The sequence below is a fragment of the Pristiophorus japonicus genome, chromosome 5 (assembly GCF_044704955.1).
Source record: "Pristiophorus japonicus isolate sPriJap1 chromosome 5, sPriJap1.hap1, whole genome shotgun sequence".
Lineage (NCBI taxonomy): Eukaryota > Metazoa > Chordata > Chondrichthyes > Pristiophoridae > Pristiophorus > Pristiophorus japonicus.
The window spans coordinates 26,869,679-26,876,902 of NC_091981.1; positions in this window are offsets into that span (position 1 = coordinate 26,869,679).

Consider the following 7,224-nt stretch of genomic DNA (forward strand, 5'->3'; position numbering starts at 1 on the left):
CACGTTTTTTTTCTTTTTGCGCAAAGAGATTCGGTTGATTTAGTTTATTAACTGAACACCTTCTAACCGGCTACAGTTCCCAGCAGTCAGACAGTGGGCCTTATTGAGTTTAATTGGGAACATATGTCAACAGACATCGCCAAAGTCTGGGAAAAAGACACCAGCTTACACAGCGGGCTTGATACAGGTGCAAGCAACTTTTTTCCCCAAAACATTTAAAATGTTGCACACAGCCCCTATAGTTTTAAAAGTTGTAAGTAGGCAACCCAGGAACCTTGATAAATGAATGCAAACCTCGCATCTATTAATCGGATTGCTGAACAACAAACCTCGAGCGCAGGCGGACGATTTGAAAAAAAGCGTAGATAGTGCTTGGGTTTACACTGTGTCTGCTGCCTGGGAAACAGAACCATGCCTCAAATTGTGACTGACCACAGTTGCCCTCAGCTGGTGAAAGGAAGCCTTCAGAACACGTTTGTTATTCTCTTTTAAAATGAGGGTATTGCTGTAGATTTTATTTTAATCTCCCCTTATTTATATACATTGCACTTTGCAATTCTTTGAACGTGACTTACGTTTTCGATATTACTTTGGTTCTACTGATTTGCAACAAGTGCTACTAAACAATCACATAAATGATCATTTAATGACTGATATCCAGCGTCGGCTGCTTTCTTTTGGAAATCTCAGACATCTTGTATATTACTTTCAAAAATTCGTTTATGAAACGCATAGAGCTTCCCAGAATGTAGAGACGACGCAAGGTTGGTAATGAATGGGTGGATGACATTTTGTTATGTCCAGAATCACGTCCAAATCAATATATATCAGACACCATTATTAACCAGTATCTCATATTTTACATACAAGACGCTTCGGGAATTGTAAATTCAATATTTGTTACTATCATTTTAACAAGTGACCCCCGAAAATATTTTTAACGCAGAAACTCGTTGAAATACTTTGTAAGAAAAACAACGATGGTGAATTTTGCGAATTAATTTCGTGACAAGCCAATGATTTAAAACTATGCACCACATTTTCGAACGAACTGGCGAATTTCATTGAAACGTCTGTATATTTCATACAATGCAGCAAGAACACTTGCCGCTTGTTAACTTTATAATTGGAGCATTAATAAATCCCAGATTGACGGCATCTTTCCAATCCATACATTTGAATTGTTTTACAGTCGCGACTGGGAAAATCGATGTGTATTAATCTACAATTAGTCGTAATCTACAATGAGTTTTCAAAGGTCATTCTTACTTTCACTTGTCTTTCTAATTTGTCATCGCACCCTTGAATCACAAATATATGTAATATGTGTGAAATATTTCGAGTAAGTAGTGCTAGTTTCCTGTCAATTGCTGCAGAATCGATACTCTTCAAGTACAAGTGCACGGGACCCGGGAAGGGCAAACCTGAAATTTCAGATTTCCTTGGATAGATGAAAAATACCCAACCCTCTGGTTGACGTGAACTTGTGGGTTGAACTGGATGTAAACCTGTATAGCGGGGAGAGCGCCCGCAGATGAATAATCGTTTTTTTTTGTAATAATGTATCTCGCTTAATAGAGTGGATAATGGAGATGAATACGCTGTGTATGCGCGTGTAAACAGAAACGAGAAATGTCCGAACAGGTTCCACCCTGACCAGGTGTCTCAGCACTTGAACCCTTCGTAGGTTCAGATGACATCAGGTAGTCAATCACTGCCGGTCTCTGGTGAACTTCCCATCATTAGTTGCATGCGGCTCCTTTTGCTGCTTCTATCCAGTTAGACTTTTTCAGTCATTTCCATACCATAACCCACTAATATCGCACGTTACTTAAAAGTCCTGGATTTACGCAAGTAGCTTTCAAGTAGTTCTGTTTTGTTTAAAAGATTACAGTTCATTTCGGCACTTGTGTTTCGGCACTTGTGTTTTCACACTTGGTGTAAACCGGGACAATCAGCATTCGAAAAATTAGAAATATTGTGCTCAATTTTAAATATGTGTTCATTCATATGCCTTATTCTTCATTTTGTTAAATTGTGTTTAAAATTAGTACGCTTCGGAAAGAATCCCCGCAGCAACTTTGTTTAAAACAAATATGTTTTGCTTACACAATATAACTTAGTACGTTGTCTTGCCATCGAAGTTTCAGATAAGCTAAAGTAATAAAATTAAAATATATATTATGCAGAACTGATAAAAATCATGTATAGTATTAAGTTTTGGCAATATGATTGTATGGCTACAATGTACAAGAAATCGCAATAAAGTGTTTAAAAGGACATCTTTATTTTTATATTAATGCACTTGTATATCAATGTAAATATTTCCCCAGAAAATTGGTGCTAATGACATTTCTAAACTAAGCAATCAGATGTATAACTTGTGACTAGTCTTCTGTATGGTTGCAGTAAAGATTTATTTATGTCTGTTCTTTACTGTACAGCCTAGCTGTCATTTTCATAAACTGAAATACTTAACTGGAGTCTTATATATACACTGTTGCATTTCTCATTAATTTACAAATACTGTAATTTCTGTTTGAAGTCGAAACTTAATTATCACATTGGGATACTTGTGATTTTAATACAGGCATTATGTTGCTTGAATAACCATTTAACTTCAAACATGTTCCGCAGTTAATTTCAGTACAGCTTTGTTCAACCGACCATCCTGTAAGTGACCGTACCCAATATTGTTATCTTACAGAAGCTATACGCCCCCTCCCCAAAAAAAAAATCCGGGTACTATTCTTGGAGAAATAACTCAGGAATATAAATCAGTCTTTAGTTGGTCTATGAAAATAGAGACAATGCATTTTAAGACAAAAGGTCACTGTTTTTCTTTTGAAGAAATGTTATTCTAAATACAACAAATGTCTCTGAGGTTCATGCAATGTTAAGATTACACTGTCTAGTCATTAAGTACCGGTAGGCCTGCAATTTCAAAAGGCCCAGCGTCTCTTTAATGTGTTTAATCTGCCCAGGTGCTGCAACGCTCCAACTTGAAGTTGTAGTTCTGTTATCCTATCCGTGGCATGCGGCTGCCTTGTAGTCTGCCTGCTGCCATTGGCAGAGCTTCCTAACCCCAGCCTTGTACTGAAAGGAAGTGAGTGCAACCGTTGCATCTGAAGAGTCTCCGCAGTTACTGCTTTGTACCATCAGCACTATTGGCCCTGCATATAGCCAACAAAACCAGGCCTCGCATCTCGGCTGTGTCTTTTCATTTGGCTAAAATTAAATTTCAACACATACAACATAGATTTTTACCACACCGAAAATAAAGGAATGTATTTCCCGTATAAATCGTATTAAGAGTTTGCGTAACACAAAACACCTTGATAAGGAGCCACCTGGAAAGACAGAGAGCTTCGAGGCCCCGTTCGCCTGATAAGTCTTTGAGCACGAACTAATTTCTCCAGTGTCTATAAAAGCTTTATAAATATATATATATATAGATTTTTTTGATTTCGGTGTTATATTCAATGAAATAACATATTAGAGAATTTTGGATAGATCGGATCTCTAATCGAATTACATTGGCAAGGAAAGGGAAAATTCAAATATTCAATTTGTTGATGTAGTGCAGAAGTGCTACTGCAATTCTCAGAGTTTAACAGACCCAGTAGTGGCTGCAATTTTTCAACTCTGATTGTTTCACTGAGTTTACGCTTTAGAAGCTTTGTATTATTGTTAGCGCGGATATGCTTTGTAGTTTTTACCTTCACTTTAAGCTTTTATCTCATTAAATGTCACAATTGTAAATTACCCTTCTATCTAATTTGAATGCAAGAATTCGCAGTCGGTGTAGGAATTGAGTAGCACTAACTAATAAAACCGTCGGTAACCTTTTAAGGCAGACCCGGCAGGTCAACGGATGGGCACGTTCTCTTTAAACTTCAGCTAGAGAGAGGGTTCTAAAACCAACCGCTGAACTAGGTAAATAAAAGGTTTCACTTGTATTCTGGGCTTGGTGGAAAACTGGATAAAGCGACAAAGCCTGCGGTGTGCCAGTCCAAACACTGGGAGAATTGTGCAAAGTCTCACAACGACAAACTGGACGGGAGTCAAGCCGGCCTCTCACTTCTCCACTGCTACAACCTCAAGGAAACACCGCACAAATAACAATGATTTACTTTTAAATCACATCCCGTCAAAGTCTCCCTTTAAGTCAAGAAAATCGTTTCCCAAAGCTTCAGGAATCCCGTTTGGCGTCGGTTTGCTTAATGTGATCAGAAAGGCAGCGAGTGGGAGAGGAGATCGCCGACACCTTTGTGATCCTTATCTCTGTTGAACTGTGAATTCTCACTGTTTTCAGTTCTTAAGCATTTCCCCCCTGAGTCATAGTATTAAAAAAATCTCAAGTGCAGTATTGTGCCCAGACTTCTCAATGAGCCAATGCTGGATTATCTGTGGAAATGCTGAAACCGTCATCGCAAGGTTTGGAGTGGAATGGGGAGGGGAGAATTAAATTAGGATTATTAAAGAGACCATATCCCTTCACACATCTACTGCAAGACTATATCAAAATAACTTGAGGGGGAAAACAGCCGCATCGTCGAGCGTCTAACAAAGCTTCTGAGAGCACTCCCCCCCCCCCCCCCAATATTGTAAATTATTTCAGCAAATAAACAATCTGGTTGTCATCTCTTATTCTGGATGGTGCGAGGACAATTTGAAAACGGCACCCTTCAGCATTTTAAGTAAATGAGAAGAGATAAGGGCAGATGCAGCCGCCTGATGATACTAGGGTGAAGTTTAAGCCTTTGAGCGGGAGTTGAAATATAATCTGAGTCCAGACTACAAGTGGAGGCCAAGGAAAGGGGAGAAAGTGCGTCTTTAACATTTGTATGTTCCATCTCATTACTGACTCGTTCTACATTAAGTGAGCCCACACACTTGAAAAAACTCGCAAATTACATTTTTTATCCCATGCTTTTCATAATCTGTATCTCGGTCTCGTAATGACGCCACAAAGTGGCATTTATCGCTCGTTTTGTGGCTATTTAAAACCGATGTTAAATGGTATGGTACTTGATAGGCGTTACTAGTTCATACTATTAACCCTGTCGAATTAAGATGTTTTAATTTCTCTTCTGTTCCCCACACACGCGGAGAAAAGTTGCTTAAATGAGTCACATTGTCCTGATTTCGGTGCCGAGTCTCTAGGGGCGCTGAGACCTGCCCTGAACTTTCCTGCTTGTTCAGATGTCCCGAACTCTGGTGTTGCAGTTTGCTTGCCTCGGCACTGGCGGGTTTTCCCGGCTCGAGTTCCCATTTTTCTCGTCATGTGGACCGATCTAAAGTGTCGGGGTCGCTGGTCTGTTTGTGAAGCGCAGGTACCCTTCAGTCCTGTCTTGTCCACCGCCCCCCCCCCCCCCCCCTCCCACCTTACTCCGAAAGTGTTTGTGAAAATTGGCCCGTTTGCCCACCCATGTTGAATCAAGCTGTGTTTACTTAGGGAAAAAAATTGTCGGCCACCCAACCCTATAATCAGCTCTGACCTGAAAGCTCTCCAGCGTGAGTTTATTCTGACGCTTGGCTTACAGTGAAAGTAAAGGCAGAGGAGCCAACTCAGGGCTTTGGATCAGCTCAAATCGAAAGTAAAGAAAAAAAAAGCTTGACCCTTTCACCCAAATTAGTCTGAAATCAGACGCATGCAAATGACTTCAGTGCAAGACAATATGGAACACATCACTGACTATACAACAAAAATACACGGGGACAGTCTGTTCTGACCGACAAACTAACCAAAACCCAGTTATAAGGCGCTGAGGCCCGGGAACTGCCAATGGCCAGTTCCACTCCTGTCATGTGCCAAAGAAACGGATACCAGAACCAAGATAAGCCTGGAAACGGGATCCTCGATATAGAAAAGACTGCTTAAATGTTTTTTTAATTAATTATTTAAAATGGTTTTTATGCCTGTTTTGGGTGACCAGATTTCAATTAGTTGAGGTAGAAGTGTGCACAAAATAAACCTGCAGAGAATTTCTTTTCGAAATTCTAATTTTTGTCTCCACCCATACCACATTTTAAATAACCCATCAGTAAAAAGATTACAACTCGACAACATTTCAAGACCGTGAAACCAAAAACAGAAAATATTTACTGATAAATATATAGATATTTAAAGATGGAGAGAAAAAGTGCCCAGCCAAAGCCCCTTGTTGGTCTATTTTTTGTTGTGGGGTTATTAAACTGACATCCCTGCACTGACCTCTGGGTACATTTCGCTCTGTGCTTTTCCGTCTAATGAAAAATGATTCCGCACACTGATTGAATTTTATTTCTTCCTGGACTAGTCAGATTTAGTTGCATGCGTGCAATCAATCTTCTTACTAACGCGACGTTTGTTTATTAGGCTGGGGAGAATTAATGGTTTTATAATTAAAGTTGGAAACCGAATTTCTAAGCATGCACACGCATGGTATGCATGTATGTGTTTATGCAAGTGTGTGCATATGAAGATGTCGATATGATTCGGTTCTGTCTTAAAATTATATAAAGAGAATGATCCGGTACGATAATATCTGGAATGAATCGGAACGAACAAAAGTCTACTTATACATGCATCTGCATTAGACAAGAATGTTTATTGCTATCTTTAGACAGAAATTTTAGTTAAATGTGTTTACATAAAATAGTTCTCTATACGTGTAGTTGTTGCAATGTATATATAAAATTGGCCCATAATCAATTGTTTAAAAAAATCAGTGTTATTATTGTCAAACATTAAAAAAACTTACATAAATGTACGCATTATATACGTTAACGTTTGTACTGGTTCTAATTGCCTTATTATGCATCATTTATCTATCTTTTTCCTGAATGATTTCTTCATATCTGATGCTACACATTTACTACAGCTTCGTGAAGTAAGCGCGATCGAATTCTGGTTAGGTGCACAGGTATTGATTAAGTGGGTGCCTGGACCCTGTGTTGAGCACTCAATAAAGTATAGGTAGTTAAATATAGAGGAAGAATTGAACTGTCAGACATGCAGCTGCATCCCTTGTTTTTTTTTTAAAGAACTCCCGCTGCCTTCGTTCTTTTGAATATTTTCTAAACAGGTTTTGTTGCAGGCAGAATACTCAAATGTTGTGTTTATAAATAAAAATCCGCGTGGATTGAGAGACTAGAGGTTCTTTAATCCTGGTAACTCGAGAGAGAAGGATTTCTCATCTGGTGTTTGAAGATTAAAGAAGACAATATAGCCAAAACAAA